At 44.1% G+C, this 27,634-nt stretch overlaps 1 protein-coding gene and 2 long non-coding RNA genes across 45 annotated transcripts in view; 2 read left to right on the top strand and 1 right to left on the bottom strand.

The window, feature by feature from the left end:
• Positions 1–27,634, top strand: part of TNRC6B (trinucleotide repeat containing adaptor 6B) — a 296,478-nt gene that overhangs the window by 177,693 nt on the left and 91,151 nt on the right. The window lies entirely within an intron of this gene.
• LOC144331726 (uncharacterized) lies at positions 3,882–13,379 on the top strand. Its single transcript, XR_013399096.1, has 3 exons — positions 3,882–4,452; positions 11,126–11,284; positions 12,443–13,379. It is a non-coding gene; the product is annotated as an uncharacterized LOC144331726 (long non-coding RNA).
• On the bottom strand, positions 17,716–21,383 carry LOC144331701 (uncharacterized). Its single transcript, XR_013399070.1, has 2 exons — positions 20,501–21,383; positions 17,716–17,818 (listed from the first exon to the last, which is right to left on the bottom strand). It is a non-coding gene; the product is annotated as an uncharacterized LOC144331701 (long non-coding RNA).

The following is a 27,634-nucleotide window of genomic DNA, read 5'->3' as shown; positions in this document are numbered from 1 at the left end:
CTACTTCCTTTCCTTGAGTTGCCGTCAGTCCCAAATTGGAGGTTTTGACACCATGAACCCGCAGCGCACAGGTATTGCCCTCCTAAAACTTCCTGTATTCCGGTACAACGCGTCTGTCTGACCGATGCAGCTGTACCTTTGTTTGCCTTTCCTCTAAGTCTTCTGCTCTGGCTAGGTGTACCGTATATTCTTCCAGTAGCCCATTTCCATACTCTGAAAATTCCTCCTAACCTTGGAAGCATTTCCCTCATTGTTCCTTGTCTTCATTACTGCATCATTAGCATTAACCTTTTTCTGTAGTGAATAAAAAAGTAGAGACTACTTTTTTTTTTTTTTTTTTTTTGAGACGGAGTCTTGCTCTGTTGCCCGGGCTGGAGTGCAGTGGCCGGGTCTCAGCTCACTGCAAGCTCCGCCTCCCGGGTTTACGCCATTCTCCTGCCTCAGCCTCCCGAGTAGCTGAGACTACAGGCGCCCACCACCTCGCCTGGTTAGTTTTTTGTATTTTTTTAGTAGAGACGGGGTTTCACCGTGTTAGCCAGGATGGTCTCGATCTCCTGACCTTGTGATCCACCCGTCTCGGCCTCCCAAAGTGCTGGGATTACAGGCTTGAGCCACCGTGCCCGGTGAGACTATTTCTTAACACATGTCCTTCGTAGCAGTTCCCAAATTACTGTTTTGTTGAAGTTGGATTTTTACTAATTCTCTAAAAGCACCATAAAATGTAGTACTGAAAGGAACCTGACATTGTATAGTCCAGTTTCTTTTCTCATAAGTATGACCCCAAGCAAGTCAGTGGCCTGCCCAGGTCTCCTGGGGTGTCAGAGGTAGAGCTCCTAGCACCCTGCTCATGATTTTGGTGACAGTGAGGACCATAAACCTACTATGTGTAAGGCAGTGTTGGGAAAGGACAAACAATGTGACTGTGTAAATTAATTTCTTTTTAAACTAGTCTTCTAGAATTTACACATCCAAATCCATGTTGCTTTTAAAAAGCAGACTATGCAGATGCTGAAAAAGATTCCTTAACACTGGTTCAGTCTGTCTGAAAATAGTTTCAAAACAGTTTGAACCAAGGAAATATTACTGAGGCCGGGTGCGGTGGCTCATGCCTGTAATCCCAGCACTTTCGGAGGCCGAGGTGGGTGGATCACCTGAGGTCAAGAATTCAAGACCAGGCTGACCAACATGGCGAAACCCCGTCTCTACTAAAAATGCAAAAATTAGCCGAGCATGGTGGCGTGTGCCTGTGGTCCCAGCTACTCAGGAGGCTGAGGCAGGAGAATCACTTGAACCTGGAGGCAGAGGTTGCAGTGAGCCAAGATCGCACTACTACACTCCAACCTGCGCAACAGAGCAAGGCTCCATCTCAAAAAAAAAAAAAAAAAAAAAACTGAAATAAGCATAGAATCCTCCAGGGTAACTGCTTTAAAGGGGATAAAACATGTTTGTCTCAGTAAATTCTAGTGTGATTGTTACAATAGCTGACATTTGTTTATACTGTCCTTTACAGACTGTGGCTACTAATACCAAAGTGCTTGTAATATTCTTAGAGATGATGACCCAATTTGATAATATTAGGAATGATTTTTTAAATTATTTTATATGATACCTCATTGATTACCAAGTGATAGCAAGAACTAGGCATTCCAAACAGGAAAAGGAAGTGCTACCTGGAGAGCTTTTGTGGGCAAGAGATTTTTTTTTCTTTCTTTCTTTCTTTTTTTTTTTTTTTTTTGAGACAGGGTGTTACTCTGTCACTCAGGCTGGAGTGCAGTGGCATGATCATGGCTCTCGCAGCCTCGACCTCCTGGGCTCAGGCAGTATTCCTACCTCAGCCTCTTGAGTAGCTGGGAGTAAAGGCATGCCCCACCATGCCTGGCTAATATCTTTATTTTTTGTAGAGACATGGTTTTGCCATGTTTCCCAGGCTGGTCTCAAACTGCTGGGCTCAAGTGATCCACTCGCCTTGGCCTCCCAAAGTACTGGGACTACAGATGTGAGCCACTGCACCTGGCTGAGGCAAAATACTCAAGGTAGCTGCTGGTAAAGACTGACAGACATTCTCTTTATTTCTTTGTTTAAAAAGCATTTATTTAAGTATCTTTCTTGGACCAAGCATGAGTGGCACAAGGTGACCAAAGAAAGGCAGAAGGTGACAGATTACAGATGGATTCTGGTAACAGCGAGTACACGTCTCTTCAGGGAGACAGAGGAGATGGGGATAAAAGTTGAGGCCACGTGAATGTTGAGCTTTTAAGAGCCAGCCAAGAATGTTGGCTTGATCCTGATGGGAAGGATGGAGTCATTGTCAACAGTGGGACACTTTGGAGGAGCAGCAGGCATGAATTAGAACTTTCTGGGCATTGTGAGAAGCAGGTTCACCTGCCTCTTGAGTTTTCAGGCTGAGCTGGGCAGATGACATCATACACACAAGCACAGAAGTATTAAGCTGCTATCAAAGGCTGTTACCTGATGAAAAGTCAAATGAACTTTATTGTTACAGTCACCCCCATTGTATAGGATTTGTTTGCCTACCAGTTCCTCTCCCTGGGTGGCTGGGCTGAGCCCCTTGAAGACAGGCGGTGTCTGGTTCACCTGTGTATCTATATCCAGGACCAGTAAGTAGCACTTAGTAGGTGGGCAGTAAATACTTACTTTCAGAAACGAGTAAGTGCTCCGTGCTTTCAGGACTACATTGTGGAAAAGGAGAGCTTTGAGTAGGAAGGTATATGAAGGAGCAATAAAGTCATTTATGGAGGTGTGAATGACCTAAGCGAAGGTCTAGGCTTGGGAATGAGGACAGGAGGCCAGCAGGAGGGTGGACAGGAGGCCAGCAGGAGGGCGGAAGCCTAAGGAAAGGATGAGTCCTGGAAAGGATAGCAGGGGCCCTCCCTCCCGGTCTGTATGGTTCGGGCATTCACCGTGCCCCCCTCCACGCCACATCTGTTCCATCTGCCCTGCTGCCTTTGACTGAGGAAACTGGTGGCCGTGGTGGCCACCCAGACCTCCTTCCTGTGCTTCACACTCAAATGAGGCTGTTCCCCATGTCTTGGGGCTGTCTTTCCTCTACCTGGATCATTCTTCCCCAGTGGCCTATTCTCAGGATTGAGTTCTCAAATGTCCCCCATTTCCTCATCTTATCCAAAGGACCCATTACCCGTCCTCTCCATATTCTGTGCTATTACCCTGTCTGGTTTATTTTCTTCCTAGTATTGATTACTACTGGAATCAGCGTATTCATCAGTCTGCTGGTTTAATGCCTGTTCCCTTTACTGGAATGTAAGCATGATTTTGGTCTTTTTCTTCTCTGTCCTGAACAAAGTGTGGCCTATAGAGGACACTAAATGAATGCATGGGGGAAAAAACAGGTTTTATTGCAGAGGGAGACCCTTTGTTTCATACAGATCGTTTGTAAACTTAGAGATTTTATTAGCAGCAAATTATGATAGAGCTCACAACTGGTCTCCTTGAGAATCGCTGCGGAAGTAGATGGGGAGTGGAGCTTTTATAGGCAGCATTTCAGCGTGTCCTAGCTTGGATGCTGTGGTCTCCCAAGCTCTAAATCTATACTGCTGACTCTGGGGTTGTGGAATGTGTAGCAGGGAATCCTTGCTGAAGGATCCCCAAACCCTTGATAGCCCTGGACAGCCCACAGTGGTCCTGGAGCCAGAGCCAGAATTTAATTCCCAGTGTGAGCAGGAGCTAGAGTGTAAGTCAAGGCAGCAGGTATACTCAGGTGCATTTTCCATTCCCTTCGAGGGAGGGGTGGAGGTTTGAGCCCCTCCACATCCCACCCCATTGGGGTGCCTTTGTCACTCTGTCAGCTTTAGAGCAACTTCGAAGGGAGATTGGCGGGGGAGGGGTGCTGTTTGAATCTACCCTGCTGGAGGCAGTGAATAGTTTTATAAGTATGTGAACACTCTATTGTTCAAGTGTTTGCTTCAGTCACTTTATCTTCTTAGACATTTCTTTAACCTTTTGGTTAGCACTGTTACAGTTTAGTTTTGATGTTCGGTATTTGATTTCCCATATCCTTTCACTTTTTATTTTTTTATTAAAAAAAAAAAAAGGCAAAAGATGCATGTAGAACAGTGGAAAGCTTAACCATAGAAACCCTGAGCTGGCCAGGAGAATTGGCAGGCGCTGCGAATGCGCTTGCTTTCTTCACTTTCCCTTCCCTTTTAAAGCCTTTGTTTTAGGAAAAAGGAAATTGGTGTGTTTGGAGAGCAGTTGTGAGCTTTTCAAGACTGGACTCGTTGGTCTAATTTGGTAAGGGCCCAGAACACGTCCCATGAAGTAAGGGAAAATGTGAAGCTGAAGCCGGCGTGTGGGGGAGAGCTAACAACTGGACATTTTCACCCAAAGCCCTGCCTCACATGCCTTTAGCCAGAAGGCTTGGCTATTTATTTCTGGGAAGCTTTAGGTTTCCTACTGATGATGGCATCCCCCCTGGTGTCTGGGATGTTCCCTTTCCCTCCCTCCCAGCTCTGTCGATACCTGTAGCATTCCTTCTTGGGTCTGAGCACTCAGTCCAGGCCACCTGTGAAAGATTCCAGTTCTTTCATGGTTCCCTGTGACACAGCATGGCAGGTAGCTTCTTTTTTGTCAGGGCAACTGTTTCCTTCTTTTAGGTATATGAATAGTGTGTAGTACGTACCTGGGTTCCTAAGATAGATCTCGACTGTCTAGCCTGAGTGTGTAGCTATTTCAGGAACAATGTTCCTACACCAATCACCAGTTGAACATTCAGGAACTAGAGAAATGCAAATACGTTTAGTTGTTAATTTTCTCCCTGAGATAATACATCTAGCTGAAGATTTTTGGCTACCTCTGTTTTCTGTTTATTTTTTATCTTTTTGAGACAAGATCTTGCTTGGTTCCCCAGGCTGGAGGGCAGTGGCACAATCACTGCTCACTGCAGCCTCAACCTCCCTGGCTCAAGTGGTCCTCCCACCTCAGCTTCCTGAGTAGCTGGGACCACAGGTGTGTGCCACCATGCCCAGCTAATTTAATTTTTTTGTAGAGATGGGGGTTCCAGTATGTTGGCCAAGCTGGTCTTGAATTCCTGGGCTCAAGCAATCCTCCTGCCTTGGCCTCCTAAAGTGCTGGGATTACAGATGTGACCCACCACACCTGGCCCACCTTCTTATCTCCCTTTTTTTTTTTTTTTTTTGACTCCTGTCTACTTTCCTGCTGCCCCTTGCTCCAAGGCTCCCACTGGACATTCTGCCCAAATACCTGTCCTTACCCAGGTGTTCTGTGTAAGAGAATGAGATGGTCACTTGGTGAGCAAGGAGTGCATATATGGGGGGCTTGAATGGAAGGATCTTAATGCTTCATGTCCTGAAGTGATGTTGTCCTGGCCCACTCATCTCAGTTTTTACTTTAAGGTGTACCAGGAGGTGGGATGACTCGCGTCTAACTCACTTTAAGCTCCGGGAAAAGTGGAGACCAACTCAGTCTTGCTGTCTGGAGACCTCTCTGACCCATCTCTGTTGGGCGGTATTCTGTCTTCACGCCATCTCTTAGTCCCTTCCTAAAAGTAAAAATAAGGAGTCCCTGGAACCTCTTACCTATTTGTGGTCTATTGCTGAGGAGGGTTTAATTGATGGCCACTCTAGGCAGCCCACATCTACATGTTTGGGGAATCTTAAGTCACCTCTGCATACCACTCTACAGAATGCTGAGGTGTCAGGGATAAAAGAGGCTTAAAGGGGATGCACAGATGAAGGGAAAGTTTTGTGGCTATTTGAAGGCCTTACTAGGACTGGAAGAAAGGAGGAATGCAGTCCAGGCAGGGAAGTGCATGAGTCAGAGGGCCAAAGAAGAATGGGGCTTGTTTGAGGAAATGGGGAGTTCTCAAGGAGGAATCCTGGGGTCCCTGTGGCAAAGCCTAAGGTGGCCTTTCTTCTGAACTCAGGACAGCATTCCAGTCTTGACCACTCGTTTGACTTCCAGATCCATATGTTACTCAAATACAGTGCATTCTTTTTTTTTTTTTTTTACTTAAAAATTTTATTTAAATTTGAGATAATTATATATTCACATACAATTGTAAGAAATAATCTCTTTTACCCTTTTATGCAGTTTCTCCCACTGGTAACATCTTGCTGTATTCTCTTTTTTTTTTTTTTTTTTTTTTTTTTTGAGACAGGGTCTTGCTCTATTGCCCAGGCTGGAGTGCAGTGGCGTGATATCAGCTCACTGCAACCTTACCTTTGCCTCCCAGGCTCAGGCAATCCCCCTGCCTCAGCCTTGCAAGTAGCTGGGACTACAGGCGTGCACCACCACATCCAACTAATATTTGTATTTTCTTATAGAGATGGGGTTTCACCATGTCACCCAGGATGGTCTCGAACTTCGGGACTTGAGCAGTCTACCTGCCTTGTCCTCCCAAAGTGCTGGGATTATAGGCATGAGCCACCACACCCAACCTGTATTATATTTTTAAAAATTGAATGTATCTAGTTTAAAAAGGCATACAGTTGTGTTACAGCCAATAGCATTTCCTTCTCTGACTCGGAAGTAATGCTAGGTTTTTTGTTTTGTTTTGTTTTTTGAAACGGAGTTTTGCTCTGTTGCCCAGGCTGGAGTGCAGTGGCGCAATCTTAGCTCACTGCAACCTCTACCTCCAGGGTTCAAGTAATTCTCCTGCCTCAGTCTCCTGAGTAGCTGGGATTATAGGTGCATGCCACCACGCCTGGCTAATTTTTGTATTTTTAGTAGAGGCTGGGATTCACCGTATTCGTCAAGCTGGATTTGAACTCTTGACCTCATGATCCACCTGCCTTGGCCCCCCAAAGTGCTGAGATTACAGGCATGAGCCACTGCACCCAGCCAGTTTTTTATTTCCTTTCAAGGAGTCTCCGTTCACATATAAAGAATTACGTAAAAGCCCCCCTTTTCTTATGTACATGATATCATCAAGTACACTTTTTTTGCATTTTGCTTTTAAAATTTAACACCTTATCTTGAAGACCTATCTCCATTAGTACATAAAGAACTGCTTGTTGTAATTGCATAGTATTCTCTTGTGTGGATAAGGTATAATTTATTTAACCGGTACCCTAATTGAAGGACTGTTTCTGATCTTTTGCCATTACAAACATTTTTTGCAGTGAATATCCTTTGCATATATAATTTCCCACATGTGTAAGTCTTTTCCTGTGATAAATACTTACAAATAGGATAGCTGGGTCAAAGACTGTGTACACTTTCATTTTGATAGGTAGCTGCTAAATTGTCCTGTACAGAGAATGCACCAGTTTATATTCTCATCAGCAATGATACATGTGAGTGCCTTTTTCTTTGTTACCTTGGACGGCACTGTGTTGTTACCAAATTTTGTCTTTGCCAGTTTGGTCAGTGAAAAGCGGTATCTTGGTGTACTTTGGTGTTTGTTTTGTTTTGTTTTGTTGAGACCAAGTCTTACTCTCTTGCCCAGGCTGGAGTGCAGTGGTGTGATCTCACTTCACGGCAACCTCCACCTCCCGGGTTCAAGTGATTCTCGTGCCTCAGCCCCCCGTGTAGCTGGGACTACAGGCATGAGCCACTATGTCCCCCGGCTAATTTTTGTATTTTTAGCAGAGACTGGGTTTCACCATGTTGGCCAGGCTGATCTCGAACTCCTGACCTCAGGTGATCTGCCCGTCTTGGCCTCCCAAAGTGTTGGGATTACAGGCGTGAACCACCATGCCCAGCTTGTCTTGATATACTTTGAATACTCTATTCCCTTATAGAGAATGCAGTTGATCTTCTCCTGTGTCTTAAAGGCTATCTTTCCTTTTCTGTGAACTGTCTATTCATTTCCTTCACCCATTTTTCTTTTGTATTGTTGGTCTTTTCCTTGTTGATTTGTAGGAGTTCTTTGTGTATTATGAAACCTAGCTCTTTGAGATCTAAATGCTGATTTTTCCCCCCAGCAACAATGACCTTGGTGGGTTCTATCATAATACTTGTTCTAAAGCATTTCTGTAGTCAGATGTAGCTGTCATTTGTTTATGACTTCTGAGTTTGCATCATAGTTAGAAAGTCTTTGTTCATTCTTCATTATGAAAAGAAAAATTAGCCACAATTTTTTCACAGGCTTTAATGGTTGCCTTCCCAGCTTTCTTCTTTCTTTCTTTTTCCCTTCCTTCCTCTATTCCTCCCGTTTAAATACTTTATCCATCTGGAGTTTATTTTCATGCAGGGTGTGAGGTATGGGTCTGATCTTACGAAGTCATGTGTGGTTCTTGAGTGCCTTCTCCAAGCGCTGTGTGCCTCATCCCTGTTACTCAGCGCCTTCTTTGCTGATGCACAGTAGGTGCTTGGTATGGAGGAGGAGGTGGACCCTGCTGCCAGAAGCAGTAGCAGCTCATGTGCTTTGTATTGTTAGGTGTTTTCCATCCATTATTTCTAATCAACACAGCCTCTCTTCATGATAAGTAGTATGTAGCTCCCATTTTACAGATGCAGAAACTTAATGCCAGATAATTTGCCCAAGCTCCTACCATTGTAGTGTCCAAGATGCATAAAATTTGATTTTAAACTGTCAGACTCCAAAGCCTGCGCTTTTTCTCTTGACCTGGCTGCAGCATAGCAGGGGAGCGCCTTGGGAGAGGCATGCGCTTACTGCAGTTGACCATGCTTGAGTATAGGATTTTGAGGGATGAGAGTCAAAAGAACTTTGAAGAACGTGTCAGAAGGGTCTGGAAACACAAAGAAATGCAGAAATACTGTATGCACTCACTAATACAATCCCTAGATCAATGATGTATAGGAAGCATAATGCTCAACTGAGAGGAGAAAAAAATGCTTCTGATAGCTTAAGAGAACCTAACGTGTTCTCTCAGAAAAACATATTTGAGGCCAGTTGCGGTGGCTCACGCCAGTAATCCCAGCACTTTGGGAGGCTGAGGTGGGCGGACCACTGGAGGTCAGGAGTTCGCGACCAGCCCAGCCAACATGGTGAAACCCTATCTCTACTGAAAAAAAAAAAACAATTAGCTAGGTGTGGTGGTGTGCACCTGTAATCCCAGCTACGTGGGAGGCTGAGGCAGGAGAATCGCTTTAACTTGGGAGGCGGAGGTTGCAGTGAGCCAAGATCATGCCACTTCACTCCAGCCTGAGCAACAGAGTGAGACTCGGTCTCAAAGAAAAAAAAGGAGAAGAACATAGTTGACATAGCTGTTACTGAGATTGTCTGTTAAAGATTACAATGGTAGATCATTCATGAAACATTTCCCCCAGGTTACCTAAGTAGAAATTAGGTGTTAAACTGTGTATAGAGACTTGGATGTCATTTTAAATGGAGCTGGGCATCCTTAACTGATCCTGAAGAGTTAAACACAGGTAAATGTTGACTTAGTTGTTATCAAAATGCTGTATGTAAATCACTTTTTAGATTTGAAGTCATTTTCTCACTGGTGTATAATTTTAGTTGAAGAATTGGGTCATGTAAGTTCACAAGTCAGCTTTACTCTGTAGTTTGTGATTACTATTAAACATGCTTATCTTTCAGAAATATACATTTTCCTCAAGGTAATTCAATTATTATTCAGCTTGCTAAATTTAAATGACAACTGCTGGCACACAAGAACACGACTTTCCATTTTTACTATTCTCAAAATAGAGCACAAATTAAGAGCATTGAGAAGTAGGGTATGACTGTCACCTGTAGAGTCTTGAATTCAGAGTTGATTTCCTTGTCTGCTGATTTTTTTCAATACCAAGATAAGTGTCACAAATAGCACCCTTTCTCAGAGGATTTCCAGGATTCGAGTAACAGACACAAACATAATAAAATGTCAATGGTGCAGCATAATCAGGAAGCCCACCTGCCACCAGATCACTTGTTTGCAGTAGAAACCGTGTGATCTCAGGAGCAGAGTCCACATCTCTTCCATTTATTTTCTAACATACAATTCTTGGCTTTTTCTTAAAGCATAGATCTGGAAAGGTGTGCAAAAATCACTTTCCTTGATGGACTGCCTTAAAACAAGTCTCCTCCAATCTTGTTAACCGGATATGCATCCTGCTAAGAGTTGAGAACACATGGGTCAGAGGAGAACCAAATGTATCCTTGTTTGAATTCACTTAGTTTTGATTCCTTGCATGTAATTAATGCTTTTTAAAGATCTTCATGTACATTATTTAGCTCCATTTCTTCTGTGTACACATGCAGCCCTGACGGAGACTTGGTCATTGGTCAGTGAGAGAGGAGGGCCCAGAGCCTGAGGGGAGGGGCTGTCAGTTGAGTGCTCGCTTTCCTGGTGTTGGGAGGCAGGAGGCCTCCTAATACCACTAGTTTTGTTTTTGTTTTTTGAGATAGAGTCTTACTCTTACCACCCAGGCTGTAGTGCAGTGGCACAATCTCAGCTCATTGCAGCCTCCACCTCCTGGGTTCAAGCCATTCTGCTACCTCAGCCTCCCAAGTAGCTGGGACTACAGGCGTGTGTCACCACACTCAGCTAATTATTATTATTATTATTTTTTGTATTTTATTAGAGATGGGGTTTCGCCATGTTGGCCAGACTGGGCTTGAACTCCTGACCTCAAGTAATCCACCTGCCTTGGCCTCCCAAAGTGCTGGGATTATAGGCTAATTTTTTGTATTTTCAGTACAGATGGGGTTTTGCCATGTTGCCCAGGCTGGGCACAAGGAGTCTCCCAAAGTACTGGGATTATAGGCGTGAGCCACCACACCTAGCCTAAAATTACGTTCTTTTTTTGAGACAGAGTCTGGCTCTCTTGCCCAGGCTGGAGTGCAGTGGCACCATCTTGGCCCACTGCAACCTCTGCCTCCCAGGTTCAAGAGATTCTCCTGCCTTAGCCTCCCAAGTAGCTGGGATTACAGGTGCATGCCACCACACTGACTAATTTTTTTTTTTTTTTTTTTGAGACGGAGTCTCGCTCTGTCACCCAGGCTGGAGTGCGGTGGCCGGATCTCTGCTCACTGCAAGCTCCGCCTCCCGGGTTTACGCCATTCTCCTGGCTCAGCCTCCCGAGTAGCTGGGACTACAGGCGCCCGCCACCTCGCCCGGCTAGTTTTTTGTACTTTTTAGTAGAGACGGGGTTTCACCGTGTTAGCCAGGATGGTCTCGATCTCCTGACCTCGTGATCCGCCCGTCTCGGCCTCCCAAAGTGCTGGGATTACAGGCTTGAGCCACCGTGCCCGGCCTTCTGACTAATTTTTGTATTTTTGTAGTAGAGGTGAGGTTTCACCGTGTTGGCCAGGCTGTTCTGGAACTCCTGACCTCAAGTGATTTGCCCACCTCGGCCTCCCAAAGTGTTGGGATTACAGGTGTGAGCCACTGCACCTGGTCCTAAAATTACCTTTTAATGGAATTTAATGGAATCAATTTACTGTGATTTTGATGCTGAATTGCTAGCAATCTGATTTCAAAGGTCAGTTATTATTATTTATTCTTTCAATGGAAAAGAAAAACTGTGTCGGACCATGTGTGGAGGAAAGCAGAGGAAAAATATGCAACATGAAAAGGAAAACACCTGAATGTTTAGAAAAGCTGTCCCACCACTTACTGTTAATAAGTTCTCAGTTTTTCTCCTGAATAATATGTGCCTCGGAGCTGTGGATTCTGGTTGATAAACTTATTTTCTCTCCTGTTTAGGAGCCATATTTCATCACTTTTCTGTAGAGAATAGTTCTTTCCAAGGCCATAGCTAAGACTGCTATTCCTCATCTTCGTTTTAGTTTCTTCACTGTCGAGTGTTCATGGTAGAGTGCTGCTCCTGGCCCTTAAGGTGTAAACATAGTTTTTAGTGATTCCAGATTATAAACATTAGAGTATGTGAGCCGGGAGCGGTGGCTCACACCTGTAATCCCAGCACTTTGGGAGGCCATGGCAGGTGGGTCACCTGATGTTAGGAGATCGAGACCAGCCTGGCCAACATGGTAAAACCCCATCTCTACTAAAAATACTAAAAAATTAGGTGTGGTGGTGGGCACCTGTAATCCCAGCTACTCAGGAGGCTGAGGCAGGAGAATCCCTTGAACCTGGGAGACGGAGGTTGCAGTGAGCCGAGATTGTGCCATTGCAGTCCAGCCTGGGCGACGAGCAAAATTCCGTCTCAAAAATAGAATAAAATAAAATAAAATAAGATAAATAGATAAATGTATGTATGTATGTATGTATGTTAGAATATGTGGTATAAGCCCTCGTTGGGAAGCTGTTTCTTTTTTTTTTTTTTTTGAGACAGAGTCTTGCTCTGTTGCCCAGTCCAGAGTGCAGTGGCGCAATCTCGGCTCACTCCCGGGTTCAAGCGATTCTCCTGCCTTAGCCTCCCGAGTAGCTGGGACTACAGGCGTGTGCCACCACGCCCGGTTAATTTTTTTTCTGTTTTTAGTAGAGATGGGGTTTCACCGTGTTAATCAGGATGGTCTTGATCTCCTGACCTCGTGATCCACCCACCTCGGCCTCCCAAAGTGCTAGGATTACAGGTGTGAGCCACCATGCCCGGCCCTGGGAGGCTGTTTTCTTAGCCTGTTTGGATATTTGTAAAACCACTCCTAATTTCAGGCTGTCGTTAGAAGCATGGCATATTAATTGTAGTGTATAGGAAAGTACTTTCAGGAGTAAAATGTGAGGTGATGTTAAAGATTTATTCACTAAATCTTACATTAAAACCTAAGGTGTCCTTTGAACTCGAAGAACCTTATTTGAAGGCAAGCAAAACCGTAAGAATGGTTAAAAAATTAACAGCTTTGGTTGAATTACCTTATAAACACACAGTATAGGTATTGCTGATCAAAGGAAAGTTCAGTGAAGATGCTGGTAGTTTACAGCACTCCAGAGAATTAAAACAATGAGATGTAAGGTAACAGCTCTAAAAATTCAGACATTTTCCTTATTAAGCTCTTTTCTACAAGAGGCTTCATTGCATTGAAAAATGAAACCTGGCACCCATCCTAGGAGCGTTATCTGTGCAGAAACTCTGATTTACAGATTTGTGATCTTAGGGAACAGTGTGCACATCCAGGGTGAAATTTCAACTGATAAAGAGATCTCACTTATGGGGCTGTGTCATTCAGGGTTCTGCCAGGGAAATGGGCCATTCCAGGTATCCATGTAGGAAAGGCTTTTTTTTTCTCTCTCTCTCTTCCTTATTTTTCCTTTTACCTCCTTATTGAGGTATAATTGACATTTACAATGTGGTAATTACAAACAATGTATGCAAAAGATAGTTAAATGTCCTTCACCACCCTCTGTCTCCTCTTGCCTATTTATCACCCCTCTCTGCCACCCTTCCCTGCCCCTTCTCCACCCCAGGTAACCATTGATGTGCTTTCTGTCACTATACATTAGTTGACATTTTCTAGAATTTTAAACAAGTGGAATCGTTCAGTAGGTACTCTTCTTTGGCTTCTTTTACCCAACATACTTATTTTTAGGTTCATCTAGTTATGTATAACAGTAGTCCATTATTTTTATTTCTGAGTAAGTAGCATTCTGTTGTATGTTTTACCTTAATTTGTTTATCCATTCACCTATTGATATGCATTTGGGCAGTTGCTCATTTTCAGCTATTATGAATAAAGCTATGAATATTCATCTAGAAGTCTTTGTTGGACATATGCTTTCTTTTCTCTAGAGTAAATAACCTAGGCATGGAATGGCTGGGTCATATAGTTGGTGTATGTTTAGCTTTTCAAAGTGATTGTACCATTTTCCATTCCCACCATGAGAGAGTTCCTTTTTTTTTTTTTTTTTTGAGACGGAGTCTCGCTCTGTCACCCAGGCTGGAGTGCAGTGGCGCGATCTCGGCTCACTGCAAGCTCCGCCTCCCGGGTTCACGCCATTCTCCCGCCTCAGCCTCCGAGTAGCTGGGACTACAGGCGCCCGCCACCGCGCCCGGCTAGTTTTTTGTATTTTTAGTAGAGACAGGGTTTCACCATGTTAGCCAGGATGGTCTCGATCTCCTGACCTCGTGATCCACCCGCCTCGGCCTCCCAAAGTGCTGGGATTACAGGCTTGAGCCACCGCGCCCGGCCTCCATTTGTTAATTCTTGGAATGGTGAGTCTTTAATTTTGGACATTCTAGAAGTACATGTGTGTTGACATCTCATTGTGGCTTTAATTTGTTTTTTCATAATCATGAATGATGTTGAATATCTTTTTTATGTGTTTATTTGCCACGTATGTGTCTTCTCTAGCAAAATGTTCAAATCTTTTGCCCATCTTTTTTTTTTTTTTTTTTTTAAGACAGGGTTTCACTCTGTTGCCCAGACTGGAGTGCAGTGGCACCATCTTGGTTCACTGCAACCTCCGCCTTCCAGGCTCAAGCAATTTCCCCTGCCTCAGCCTCCCTAGTAGCTGGGATTACAGGCATGCACCTCTACCATGCGGCTCATTTTTGTTTTTTTAGTAGCATTGGGGTTTCACCATGCTGGCCAGACTGATCTCGAACTTCCGACCTCAAGTGATCCACTCGCATCGGCCTCCAGAAGTGCTGGGATTACAGATGTGAGCCACCATGCCCGGCCTCTTTTGCTCAGTTTTAAGATGGGGTTCTTTATATACTCTGTATATAAATTCTTTGTCAGATAAGTGATTTGCAGATAACTTTTTCTCAGTCTGTGGCTTAATCTTTGTATTCTCTTAATTGTCTTTTGAAGAGCAGACGTTTTTAACTTTGAGTCCAATATATCAGTTTTTTTTTTCTTTTATGGATTATGCTTTTTGGTGTTGTGTCGAAAAAATTTTTCTAACACAGGGTCACAAAGATTTTCTCGTATGTTTTCTTCTAGAAGTTTTACAGTTTTAGGTTTTACATCTAGTTCTATGATTCATTGAATTAATTTTTATGTATTGCCAAGGTACAAAATGAGGTTCATTTTTAAAAATATTCCTACCAGTTATTCTAACACTAATTGTTGAAAACACTCTTTTTTCAGCTAAATTACCTTTGCACCTTTTTTGAAAATTGGTTCTCTCTCTCTCTCATTTTATATATATGTGTGTGTGTGTGTGTGTGTGTGTATAATCAGTGTATTTCTGGATTCCATTAAACTTTTGTCTATAGAAAAATAAGACAGTACCATACTGTGTTAATCACTGTAACTTTGTAATAAGTCTTCACGTCAGGTTGTGCAAGTCCTCCAACTTGGTTCTTTTTATAGTTACCGACTATTCTGAGTTCTTTGCTTTTCCATATGAATTTTGGAAGGTACTTACCAATTTCTACAAAATATTCTGCTGGGATTTTAATATAAAGATTTTGTTGAATCTAAATTAATTGGAGGGTGATTGACATCTTAACGATATTGAGTCTTTTCATTCATGAGCATGGTATATCTTCTCACTTACGTAGGTTTTTAAAAATTTCTATCCGCAGTGTTTTGTAGTTTTCAGTGTACATATTCAGGGCTTGCATATTTTTGTCAGATTTATTCTTATGTGTTCACAGTTTTTGATGCTATTATATATGGAATCTTTTTTAAAATTTCCATTTCTGGCCGGGCGCGGTGGCTCAAGCCTGTAATCCCAGCACTTTGGGAGTCTGAGACAGGCGGATCACGAGGTCAGGAGGTCGAGACCATCTTGGCTAACACGGTGAAACCTCGTCTCTATTAAAAAAATACAAAAAAACTAGCCGGACGAGGTGGCGGGCGCCTGTAGTCCCAGCTACTCAGGAGGCTGAGGCAGGAGAATGGCATAAACCCGGGAAGCGGAGCTTGCAGTGAGCTGAGATCTGGCCACTGCACTCCAGCCTGGGCAACAAAGCGAGACTCCATCTCAAAAAAAAAAAAAAAATTCCATTTCTGATTGTTCCTAGTATGTAGAAATATAACGAGTTTTCTTATATTGATCTTGTATTTTGCAGCCTCGTTAAACTCACTTATTAATTTTGGTAACCTTTTCGGTAGGCTCCATTTGACTTTACAAATAGGAAAGATTTTAATACAGGGAATCGAAAGTTCACACAACCATTGGAAAGTCTGATGAAAGAAATTCAGGAAGTCTTCTATTATTGCTAATGAGATTAGAGTGCATCTTCCTAGAGGAGCAGTGATGTCCGCTGTGTGCTGCTGTGGCTTTAGATCATCTGGAAGCTGCTGCAGAATGGGAAAGTCCTGCCTGTTGTTGCCTATGGTCTTTTTGCAACTGTTTCTAGAGAATATTGACTTCTTTTCTGCTTTCCAGATCTAAGAAGGGTAGGGATCTAGGGACCTCTCCTTGGTGGCAGCTAACCTGGAACTCTACAGGGAATGGGATTCTGGAAAATACAATTCCAGGCCATTTCCTGAAGTGCAGGGAAGATCAGGAGAGGTGGTGATGGCAGTTTGACAGTCTGGCACTGAGGGCATTAATAGAGATACATTATTACTCAGTCATGGAAAAGTGACTTAGCAATACTGTGAAAAAACAGGAGTGTTAGGTGGTTGTAACTCAGTAAGATGTGATTTCCAAGAAAGCAAATGACCTCTTTAACAGTATTATCAGTGGTATATCATAGGGGACAAGTAAATGGCAGGCCTACCCTATTTGGTGCTGCCTTGCCTGGTAATTGGATGAGGGTAGACAAACTGGAACATATTTAAGGGATAATAATCCCACTGGTAAGGGGGATAGAAAACCAGGTCGTGAGTGGAATGTGTGAAGGAACTAAGAATGTCTCAGGGATGCATCATGGATAACTGCACATTTTTGGAGAATTTGTTCCATGTGTTCTGAAAAGGAAATTTTAGGACTAGGGAGTCGAAGCTATCAGGAGACATTTCTCAAGGCACTATCAAGAACTTCCTACCCAGCTGCAAAGTTTGAGTAGGAAGCCACATCTCTCTTTGTTAGAGTTTGCTGAGCTGCCCAGCCAGAGTATGTAAAGCATGAGACGAATGTTCTTCAGGCACCATTCTAACCCTGAAATTTTTTGCAGGGAAAAATCTTTCAAATTGTTGGTTGTAGCTTTTGCCACATAGAATTTTGGAAAGTAAAAGCAAGTTTTTAAAAATAGCTGGCTGGGTGCAGCGGCTCACGCCTCTAATCCCAGCACTTTAGGAGGCCAAGGCAGGCGGATCACTTGATATCAGGAGTTGGAGACCAGCCTGGCCAACATGGTGAAACCCCATCACTACTATAAAAATTAGCCGGGCGTGGCTGGGCGCGATGACTCACGCCTGTAATTCCAGCACTTTGGGAGACTGAGGCGGGTGGAACACGAGAACAGGAGATCGAGACCATCCTGGCCAATATGGTGAAACCCTGTCTCTACTAAAATACAAAAAATTAGCCAGGTGTAGTGGTACGTGTTTATAGCCCCAGCTTCTTGGGAGGCTGAGGCAGGAGAATCACTTGCACGCAGGAGGGGGCGGAGGTTGCAGTGAGCCGAGATTGCGCCACTGCACTCCAGCCTAGCAACAGAGTAAGACTCCATCTCAAAAAATAAAATAAAATAATAGCCGGGTGTGGTGTCTCGTTCCTGTAGTCCCCAGCTACTTGGGAGGCTGAGGTAGAATTGCTAGAACCGTGGGGGCAGAGGTTGCAGTGAGCCGAGATCACGCCACTGCACTCCAACCTGGGCAACAGAGCAAGACTCGTCTCAAAAAAAAAAAAAAAAAATTATCAGCCGGGCGCGGTGGCTCATGCCTGTAATCCCAGCACTTTGGGAGGCCGAGGCAGGCGGATCACGAAGTCAAGAGATTGAGACCATCCTGGCCAACATGGTGAAACCCCATCTCTACTAAAAATACAAAAATTAACTGGGCTTGGTGGCAGGCACCTGTAGTCCCAGCTACTCGGGAGGCTGAGGCAGGAGCATTGCTTGGACCTGGGAGGCAGAGGTTGCAGTGAGCTGAGATGGCACCATTGCACTCCAGCTTGGTGACAGAGCAAGACTGTCTCAAAATAAATAAATAAATAAATAAATAAATAAATAAATAAATAAATAAATAAAAATTGTCTTTCTTTATTTGGTTTGAGTAATTCCAGACAAACCAATTCCTTGCATGTGCCTTTAAATATGTAAACTGGGAAATTCATGAAAAGCTTGGAGTCAGAGGCTATGTCTGCAAAAGTCTGTTGCCGTATTTCGTGGATTCTGAGCCTCACGTTCTTTTACTTACTTGAGATCTCTGAAGTCTGCATTCATCCCACAGTTGATGCCACCCTTGGATGTCTGGTGCCTTTCATTTGCTGTCATCCAGCTGGCAGTTGTTCTTGCCTGCACATGCACAGATTGATCCTAGCTATTCCTGATGTCATCATTTCAGTAGAGTTTCATGAAGTCTACGCTACACGAGTTGTTTAATCTAAAATACCTTCCCAGGCCGAGTGTGGTGCTCACACCTGTAATCCCAACACTTTGAGAGGCCAATGCAGGAGTATTGCTTGAGTCCAGACATTCAAGACTAGCCTGGGCAACATAGCAAGACCCCATCTCTACAAAAAATTTAAAAATTAGCTGCACATGGTGGAGCATGTCTGTAGTCCCAGCCAGTTGGGAGGCTGAGGCAGGAGGATCACTCAAGCCCAGGAGTTTGAGGCTGCAGCGAACCATGATCACACCATTGCACTCCTGTGGGATAGAGCAAGACCCTGTCTCAAAACAAACAAACTTCACTAAGGTTACACTGTAATTTTGCATTGAAACACAGATAAAAATAATGAGGCATATGCTTGATATTGAGATTTTAACTAAGAAATGACTACAATTCTATATTTTCTTGAAAAGAAACAACCAAGTGCATACTTGTGTGCTGCTCAAAGATCTAGGGACCAGCAGCTTATTAGAAATGGAAAATTGTGGGCCCTGTCCCACAACCTTCTAAATAAGAATCTGCATTTAACAAGATTCCCATTAAAGTTTGAGAAGCATTGCTTTACACAGCCTCAGAAAGGAAGGTAACACTATGTAGAAGGAACTGTGTTACATTTTGTTACCAACATAAAAGTGTTACCTATCACGTGTCACATAATAAAACTGAAGGCAGGAGAAATTTCTTTATCCCTTAAAATTAATAAAAAATCCTTTTACCTTAATCTTTCTAGTTTTAATGTTGTTTTCTTCTTATAAGCCACTTAGAATGATTTTTATGCCCTAGTGCTTTTTGGCCTTGTCTGCGAATTTAATATGTGCAAATTACATTAGCATCCCATTAAATTCGCTCAGATCCAGCAAATGAAAAAAATGTTAAGAACAAATCCAATATAGATATTTGGAGTACCCTACTATGTAATTTCCTCTGCCTGAATGGATATGTTCCAACATGCTTTTTGTGTGTGTGCATTGTTAATTAAAAACATTTTAAGTGGATACTTTGAGCACTTTGCTTAACTCTTTTCATTGCACTTCCTCTGTTAATTTTTCTTACCCCAAATATGCACGTGGTGTCATTAATCCTTAATTAGTTATGATTGGTAATGGTTTTGTGGCTATTTTCTTACTGCTTTATAAGTTGCCAAGATTACCTTTTGTTTTCTAAGGAAATAATGTTCATACAAGTCACATGTCTTAGGTGCATTTTGAAAACCCCTGTTTAAATCTATGTTGGGCAGAGTCCTTAGTGTGTAGATACTAGAATTCATTCTCACTGCTGTGTGGGTTTATTAAATGGTACTTGAGAGGCTGAGGGTCAGGTGATGCGCCCAGCACCACACCATGGAACTGGGGGTCCCATGGGAGCTTTTTTTCTTTTCCTGCACATTCAGGAAATTGCCGTTACAGGGGTAGGCCCCAGGACCACGTCATCCCTATAATGCTCCCTGAGAAGATGAGTGCCCTGTGTGTCCTCTAGTAAAGTCATGCATGCACCTTACTGGCACAGCGTAAATCACGTCCCCATCTCTAATTGTGAAGGAGTCTTGGAAATAGGCCAGTGGGGCTTGGAATTGATGTTGACTGAGCTGATGAAGATACCACGACAACCACCACAAAGTGAAATCATAGCTCAGTGACTAGTACACCACTAAAATTCCTGGGAAAAGAATTGTCTTGTGAATTACGTGTAAGAGGAGCATTTTAAATACCCTTGTGGCTATCTGTCATATTCCTGCTGTAGTTAAGGAATACTTGATCGATTAACAATTTGAGCATGTTAGGATGAAGTGTAGATTCTAGAATATTTTTGGAAATCTATTTCTGTAATGTGGGGACTAAATGATTTCTCAAATTCCTTTTGACTCTTATGTGACTTTCATAAAGAAAATGGTTTGAAGTAGGAGTCCTTCACAAAATTTCAAACAGGAGACCAAAAGATAAGTCAATGTGTGAAGCTCTTTTTTTTTTAATCGAAATTTTTGAGATAACTGTAGGTTCACATGCCAGAAGCAAGGCAGAGATTCTGTATGCCATTCCACCAATGGTAGCTTCTTGCAGAACTGTAATATAATGTCCCAACCCCGATTCTGATATAATCTGCCAAAGTTTGATTTCCCCAGTTTTACTTGTATTTAATTGCCTATGTGTTTAGTTCTATTCAATTTTATCACGTGGGTTCATGTACCCACCACCACTATCAAATACAGGACAGTTCTGTCACCATAAGGGTCACTAGTGTCACCCTTTTGATTAACCACTCCTGCCTCACCCTACCCCCCTTTGTGTCCTCTGGCACCCAACCACTTGTCATCTCAGAAATGTTATCTAAATGGAATCTACAGTTTGACACTTTTGGGAGTGGCTTTTCTCATTCGGCATAATTCCATGGAGATTCATCCAAGTTGGTGTATTATTAATGGTTTGTTCCTTTTTATTGTGGAGTTCTTTTTAATCTTTTACAGTATTCGTTTACTTCTGGCATAGTTCCCACGTTGGGTGGCTCTGTTCCTGTTCGGGTCTGTCTGCCTCGGTTTTGTGGAGTTGGAACTAGGACCAAAGGTGCCGCCACCCTTCTGATCACAGGGTGTCAGGGGTAGGTTTGGATGCTGTCACAGCCAGTCATTCAGACCTTGATGGAAAGGAAGATGCTCCTGGGAATGTGGAGCCATTTCCTGTCAAGATGAATCCTGGCTGTTCTTCTGAATGAAGGTTCTTACCATCCTTTCACTCCCATGAGCATACAGGTGGAGATTAATATATTCAAGTGTGAAATTGTCAGCCCTGCCTCTCCTGCATGTTTGAGGCACAATGGGCTCAGAGACATGCATACAGGAACCACTGGTCGTGACTCTAGTTTGTGGAAAGAAGTTGATCTCTTGGCTGGCGTGATGGCTCATACCTATAATCCCAACATTTTGGGAGGTCGAGGCGGGCAGATTATCTGAGGTCAGGAGTTCGAGACCAGCCTGACCAACATGGTGAAACCCCATCTCTACTAAAAATACAAAAATTAGCTGGGCGTGGTGGCGCATGCCTGTCATCCCAGCGTCTCAGGAGGCTGAGGCAGAAGAATCACTTGAACCTGGGAGGTGGAGGCTGCAGTGAGCCGAGATCGTGCCACTGCTCTCGGGAGATGGCGTGAGACTCTGTCACAGAAACAAAAGTTGATCTCTTACCTGGATCATCACAAGCTTGAATTCACACATCCAAGATTCTGATACTTTCAAAACAGCAAAGGCACTGCAGGCTCTCTTCAGAGTATTCTAAAGTGTGTAGAGACAGGGAACAGAGCAAGGAGAGCACAGTTTCCTGCCCTGAAGGTGCTGTCTGGGTTGTGAGGTGAGGTAGGACTATTTAAAAAGTGGAATTTAGAGCCCCAGGAAGGCAGCACTGTGTCTTGTTTGTTGCTGATTTCTTGGCGTCAGTCTGGTGCCTGGCATCAAGTGAGCACTGAGATACTGAGGGAACTGATGCGGTGGAAGGCAACCTTTCAGCCACAATGCCCAGTTCTGGTGCAGATGAGGGTGACTACCAAGTAAGCCCAGAAAACCAGAGAAAGTGTGGGTGTGTGTCTGGGGAGGCTTGCTGCTGAGAGAGGGCAGAAGTAGGGGTAGCCATCTCCCTGCTCCCAAACTCACACCCAGCACTTTCCCATCTCGGGCCCTGGGACTTACTCTTCTCTTGACCTGGTCACTCATCTCCCAGATGGCTTTCTTCATGGAGGGGTCTGGATGTCCCTGCCTCACAGATGCCCGCTGCAGATGCCTCCTGGAAGGCAGCCCCCTCTTCCCATCTCTTCCCTCTTAGACATTCTGGCCCCTTTCCAGCTTTTTTGTCTTCGTGGCGTTGTGTGTGTTTTTTTTCTGTCTCCCATCTAGAATGTCAGCTCCCTGAGGGCAGGGACCATCCTTCTTTTGCACAGTCTTATATCCTCAGTGCCTCACAGGCCAGTGCCTGGCATATCGTAGTCACTCAGCATATGTTTATTAGATGATTTAGTTCGTTGTTTTGAGGCTGTTCTTTAAACACATGTCCGCCGGGAGCTAGAAAGTGTTGCTCGCTCTTTAATTATGCATTTTGGTAGCATTTACTTGGAAACCCTACTGTGCTTTGGGTGTTTGTGCCACGGACATAGGGCAGGGAGAAGAGGAAGGTTCATTCCCCTTCCCTTGTGTTCAGAGGCTTCAGCCGTGGCAAACGCGCACACACTCGGCTGGCCACACGCTGGCCACACACACTTGGCTCGCCATTGTCTCGAGTGGTGGGTGCACTAGTGGAGCAGGCCAGCCCGCCGAGGGCAAGGTTGACAGCTGAGGGAAGAGGTGGGCCTCCTGACTGAAGCTGAGAAGAAGAGGTTTTGGAAGTTTTGTGTTTAGGTGCTTGTGTTCAGTCCCAATTTGATTTCTTATTCAATTACCAGAAAATGTGTGCTGGTTAATTTAGAAAATGCATTCCCTGTAAGGAGATCCCCCCTCCCCCAACCCCCGCATCCTGCTTCTGGTCTCCTCCCTGCCACCTCCTCCCTTACTCCCTGTACTGCATTCTGGCTGCCATTCCTCAGATGCACCAGTCTCACTCATTGACATTTGCCATTCCCTCTCTCTGGAATATTCTCCCCCAGATACCCACATGGCCCCATCCCTCACCTCAGTGAGTCTCCATTCTCATGCAACTGTATCAGAGGCCTTTTCTAACTATCATGTGGAAGGTGTTCCTCTCCCCGCCTCTCTCCTCCTCTGTCGGCGAACTGTCCTCTCCTGAGCACTGTCGCCGCCTGAGCTGTGTATTTTATGCATGCATCTTGTTGTATATCTTGTTCATTTGTTGCCTGTCTCCCCCACTAGGATCTAAGTCGCATGAGAGCCAAAGCTCAGTTTTGTTTCGGCCAGATCTCCAGTGCTTAGAAAAAGTGCCTGGCTTGGCCAGGCGCAGTGGCTCACGCCTATAATTCCAGCACTTTGGGAGGCTGAGGCAGGTGGATCACTTAAGGTCAAGAGTTCAAGACCAGGCCAGCCAACATAGTGAGACTCCGTCTCTACTAAAAATACAAAAATTAGGCCGGGCGCGGTGGCTCAAGCCTGTAATGCCAGCACTTTGGGAGGCCGAGACGGGCGGATCACGAGGTCAGGAGATCGAGACCATCCTGGGTAACACGGTGAAACCCCGTCTCTACTAAAAATACAAAAACTTAGCCGGGCGAGGTGGCGGGCGCCTGTAGTCCCAGCTACTCGGGAGGCTGAGGCAGGAGAATGGCGTGAACCCGGGAGGCGGAGCTTGCAGTGAGCTGAGATCCGGCCACTGCACTCCAGCCTGGGTGACAGAGCGAGACTCCGTCTCAAAAAAAAAAAAAAAAAAATTAACCGGGCGTGGTGGCAGGCGCCTGTAATCCCAGCTACTCAGGAGGCTGAGGCATGAGAATCACTTGAACCTGGGAGGCGGGAGTTGCAGTGAGCTGAGATCGTGCCATCGCACTGCAGCCTGGGTGACAGAAAAGAAAAGTGCCTGGCTCATATGAGACACTCAATAAATGTTTGTTAAAGGAATGAGTCAGTTCCTGGGCATCCTAGTAGAAGAGAGCCAAGTCAGCCTATGCCTATTATCACCCCTAGTAAAAGCAGCCGTGCCGCAGTTATTTCAGGTGCTCTCATGCTGCCAATGACCGGTGTCATCTGCCTTGAGACCTTAAGGGCCAAACAAGAGGCGGGGTCTACAGAAGACGAGTTGCTCTAGAGTTGGGGTTACTGGGGATGGTGCTGTTAAAGCAAGTGGATATTGAGCTAGGACTTGACACTAGGGTAAGGTGTGATGGATATTAAAGAGGATGGTTTTTGTCAGGCATGCAGAATGGATGAGGAAAATGTAAAAGCTAGAACTGTGCTATGCATGGCTTTGAATGCCAGTTACAGATGCTCCAAGCTCTTAGCCTTCCCTTTGCATGCTCTCGGACCATTGGCAGATTGAGTTCTGGGATGCAGCCTATTCCTAGGAATGTCAGCATCATTGCTTTTTGGTGTTCTGAACTTGCATGCAGGGCAGTCTTGCTATACCTCAGCTTAAGTGAATATTGGGTGTTTTCTTTTTCTTTCTTTCTTTCTTTCTTTTTTTTTTTTTTTTTTTTTGAGACTGAGTCTTGCTTTGTCGCCCAGGCTGGAGTGCAGTGGTGCAATCTTGGCTTACTGCAACCTCCGCCTCCCAGGTTCAAGCGACTCTCCTGCCTCAGCCTCCCGAGTAGCTGGGATTACAGGTACCTGCCACGATGCCCAGCTAATTTTTTTGTATTTTTAGTAGAGATGGGGTTTCACCATGTTGGCTAGGCTGGTCTCAAATTCCTGACCTCATGATCTGCCCGCCTCAGCCTCCGAAAGTGCTGGGATTGCAGGCATGAGCCACTGTGCCCGGCCGAATATTGGGCATTTTCTGTTCAGCTACAAGTCACTTCTACTTTTCTCTACTATTATTGTAAAAAATTAAGAAGAAAACACTGTTGTATTCTCTCTTAACCTGAGAAGTTCTCAAGAGTAGTTTGACTTTTTACCATTCAGGATTTATTCTAGATTATGGTGTTTGCACTTGCTTTATCTTTTGCCCTCCCGCACAGTACCTCCCACACATTCGTCCCCTGCAGAGGCAATATTAAAACCCCCAGCTCCCCTAGACAATGCTTCCTTACCTTTTCAGGTCAAGACACACAGAGAAAAGATTTGTACAGCACACTGGGGTAAATAGATGAGGTTGGATTGGGCTAGCAGCTGCCCCAGGCTGGGCTGTAAGGAGTTTGAGGGGCTTTGTGTTCCATATGTACTTGGAAGCTGGGTGCACCTATAAACCATACTTGGCACAAAGTTAAGGAATTGGAGGTGCCCGTAGTATTGCCTGGGAAGCTGTAGTAGAGACTCAGTAAATACTTAACTGAATTTGTTGAATGAATTACATAATTTGACAGTGATGAGCTTTATATCTGGTTGTATATTTAAAGATGAGAGAAAATATGAACGATTTCTCTTGCCCTTCATACTTAGAAGCAATTGATGATCAAGTAGGACCCGCCTAGTCACTTGGCATTTGCATTCGTTGCTGTATGGGAGGTGTTTTTTTATTGTTTGTTTTGGAGACAGGGTCTCACTTTGTTGACCACACTGGAGTGCAGTGGCACGATTATGACTCACTGCAGCCTCAACTTCCTGGGCTCAGGTGATGGGAGGTTTCATTTTTGAGGCATAAATCAGGTAATAATGTTTTCAAGTATAGGTTTAAACAAGAATTTAGAGCAGTTTCTCAACCCTAGCTACATGTTAGAACCACTTGGAGGGACTTCTCAAAATCCCTGGAGATTTCTATGTAATTGACCTGGGGTACTATCTGAGCAATGATTTTGTGTTGGTTGTTTGTATTTTCTTTTGTTTTTGGAAACAATCTGGAACTTACAGAGTTTGAATCTGGATGATTTTAAAAAGCCTTTTTCCCCCTGAGTCATTTGAGAATTAACTGCTGATCCAGTGCTCTGTCACCTGGGTAATATAGTATATTTCTAACAAAAAGAACATTCTAGTGTAGAACCACAATATAACCGTCATAGGAAAAAAATTAATACACTGATACGTTACCACCACTTACTCTTGATCTCCATTCGGGTGTGACATTTGCCACACATTACATTTGGTTGTTAGGTCTTTTTGGTCTCCTTTCATTTGGAACAGTTCCTCAATCTTTCCTTGACTGTCATGGCCTTAAAACTTTTGAAGATTACAGGCCAGTATATTTTGTAGAATGCCTCTGAATGTGGAGTTGTCTGACGGTTCCTTTGATGGTATTCGGGTTAAAAACACATTTAAAAGGAGTATCACAGAATCGAATCGATGCTGTGTTCTTTTTACAGCATCCTGTTGTGTAACTCCCAGTTTGAATTTGTCCCGTAGCTGATGATGTTCACGTGGATTACTTGATTAAGGTGGTATCTTGACAGGCTTCTCCTTGACTTAATTACTCTTCTCAACCCTTTATCACAAGTATTTTATGGGGAGGTGCTTTGAAACTATGTGACTATTCCATTCCTCATTTCAATGTATTCGTTTGCTTACTTCTCTCTGTATGAACTTGTGTTTTCCTATTTTATACAATGGCTTATAGTCTCTTACTATAATTACTTATTTTGATGCTGATGTTGTTCCAGATTTAGCTTGTAGGAGCACTTCAAACTGTCTTCTGTAGTCATTTGAAGGATCCCATCATTCTTTTGCTTCTTGGCAAACGTACATTCCAGGTTCATCTTGTACTTTCCTTATCCTATCCCAGAATTAGCTATTTTTCCCAGAGAACTCTGGTTTTTTTAGTGAAGAATGGAAGCCGCAAAACTAGGTGCTAAGTGTGTTCATTGTTACTTGGATGTTGCTTGTTCTCTAGCCCTCAGAGTGACAGAGCTAAGGGAATAAGCGTGTGTGTGTGGGTGTGTGTGTGTGAAGGAATATATATTCACATATCTCACATGTACACAAAGTTACAGCTAATATTTATTATGTCTATATATATTGGAAACCATGAGTTCATGTCAGTAACTAATTTAGATCCAACCCCACAGAGTTCATTTGAGTTTTCTCCCTTTTCTTCCGTTTGTGTAACTTATTTTCTCAACAGTGAGAAACATGGCTGTCATTATTCTTTTTTTTTCCTTGAGATGGAATTTCACTTTTGTTGCCTAGGCTGCAGTGTAGTGGCACGACTTCGGTTCACTGCAACCTCCGCCTCCTGGGTTCCAGCGATTCTCCTGCCTCAGCCTCCTGAGTAGCTGGGATTACAGGCATGCACCACCACACCCAGCTAATTTTGTATTTTTAGTAGAGACGGGGTTTCTGCATATTGGTCAGACTGGTCTTGAACTCCTGACCTCAGGTGATCCACCCACCTTGGCCTCCCAAAGTGCTGGGATTACAGGTGTGAGCCACCATGCCTGGCCCTATTATTCTTACGATACTTAAACAGTGCATCAGTCTCCTGTATGTAAGCCATCTCCATCACCGCCCCCGTAGATGCCTTCTCCGCATAGACGCCCATTGCTCTCTGCTTGGGCTCTAACTCAGAGTAGGGTTTTTGTTTGTTTGTTTGTTGTTTGTTTTTGAGATGGAGTCTCGCTCTGTCGCCCAGGCTGGAGTGCAGTGGTGTAATCTTGGCTCACTGCAACCTCTGCCTCCGGGTTCAAGCAATTCTCCTGCCTCAGCTTCCCGAGTAGCTGGCACTACAGGTGTGTGCCACCACGCCCAGCTAATTTTTTGTATTTTTAGTAGAGTCGGGGTTTCACCGCGTTAGCCAGGATGGTCTGGATCTCCCGACCTCGTGATCCACCTGTCTCAGCCTCCCATAGTGCTGCGATTACACACGTGAG

The sequence above is a fragment of the Macaca mulatta genome, chromosome 10, assembly GCF_049350105.2.
Source record: "Macaca mulatta isolate MMU2019108-1 chromosome 10, T2T-MMU8v2.0, whole genome shotgun sequence".
NCBI classification, from domain to species: Eukaryota; Metazoa; Chordata; class Mammalia; order Primates; family Cercopithecidae; genus Macaca; species Macaca mulatta.
Note: the sequence above shows the minus strand (reverse complement) of the source record. Positions and strands in the feature narration are given on the sequence as shown.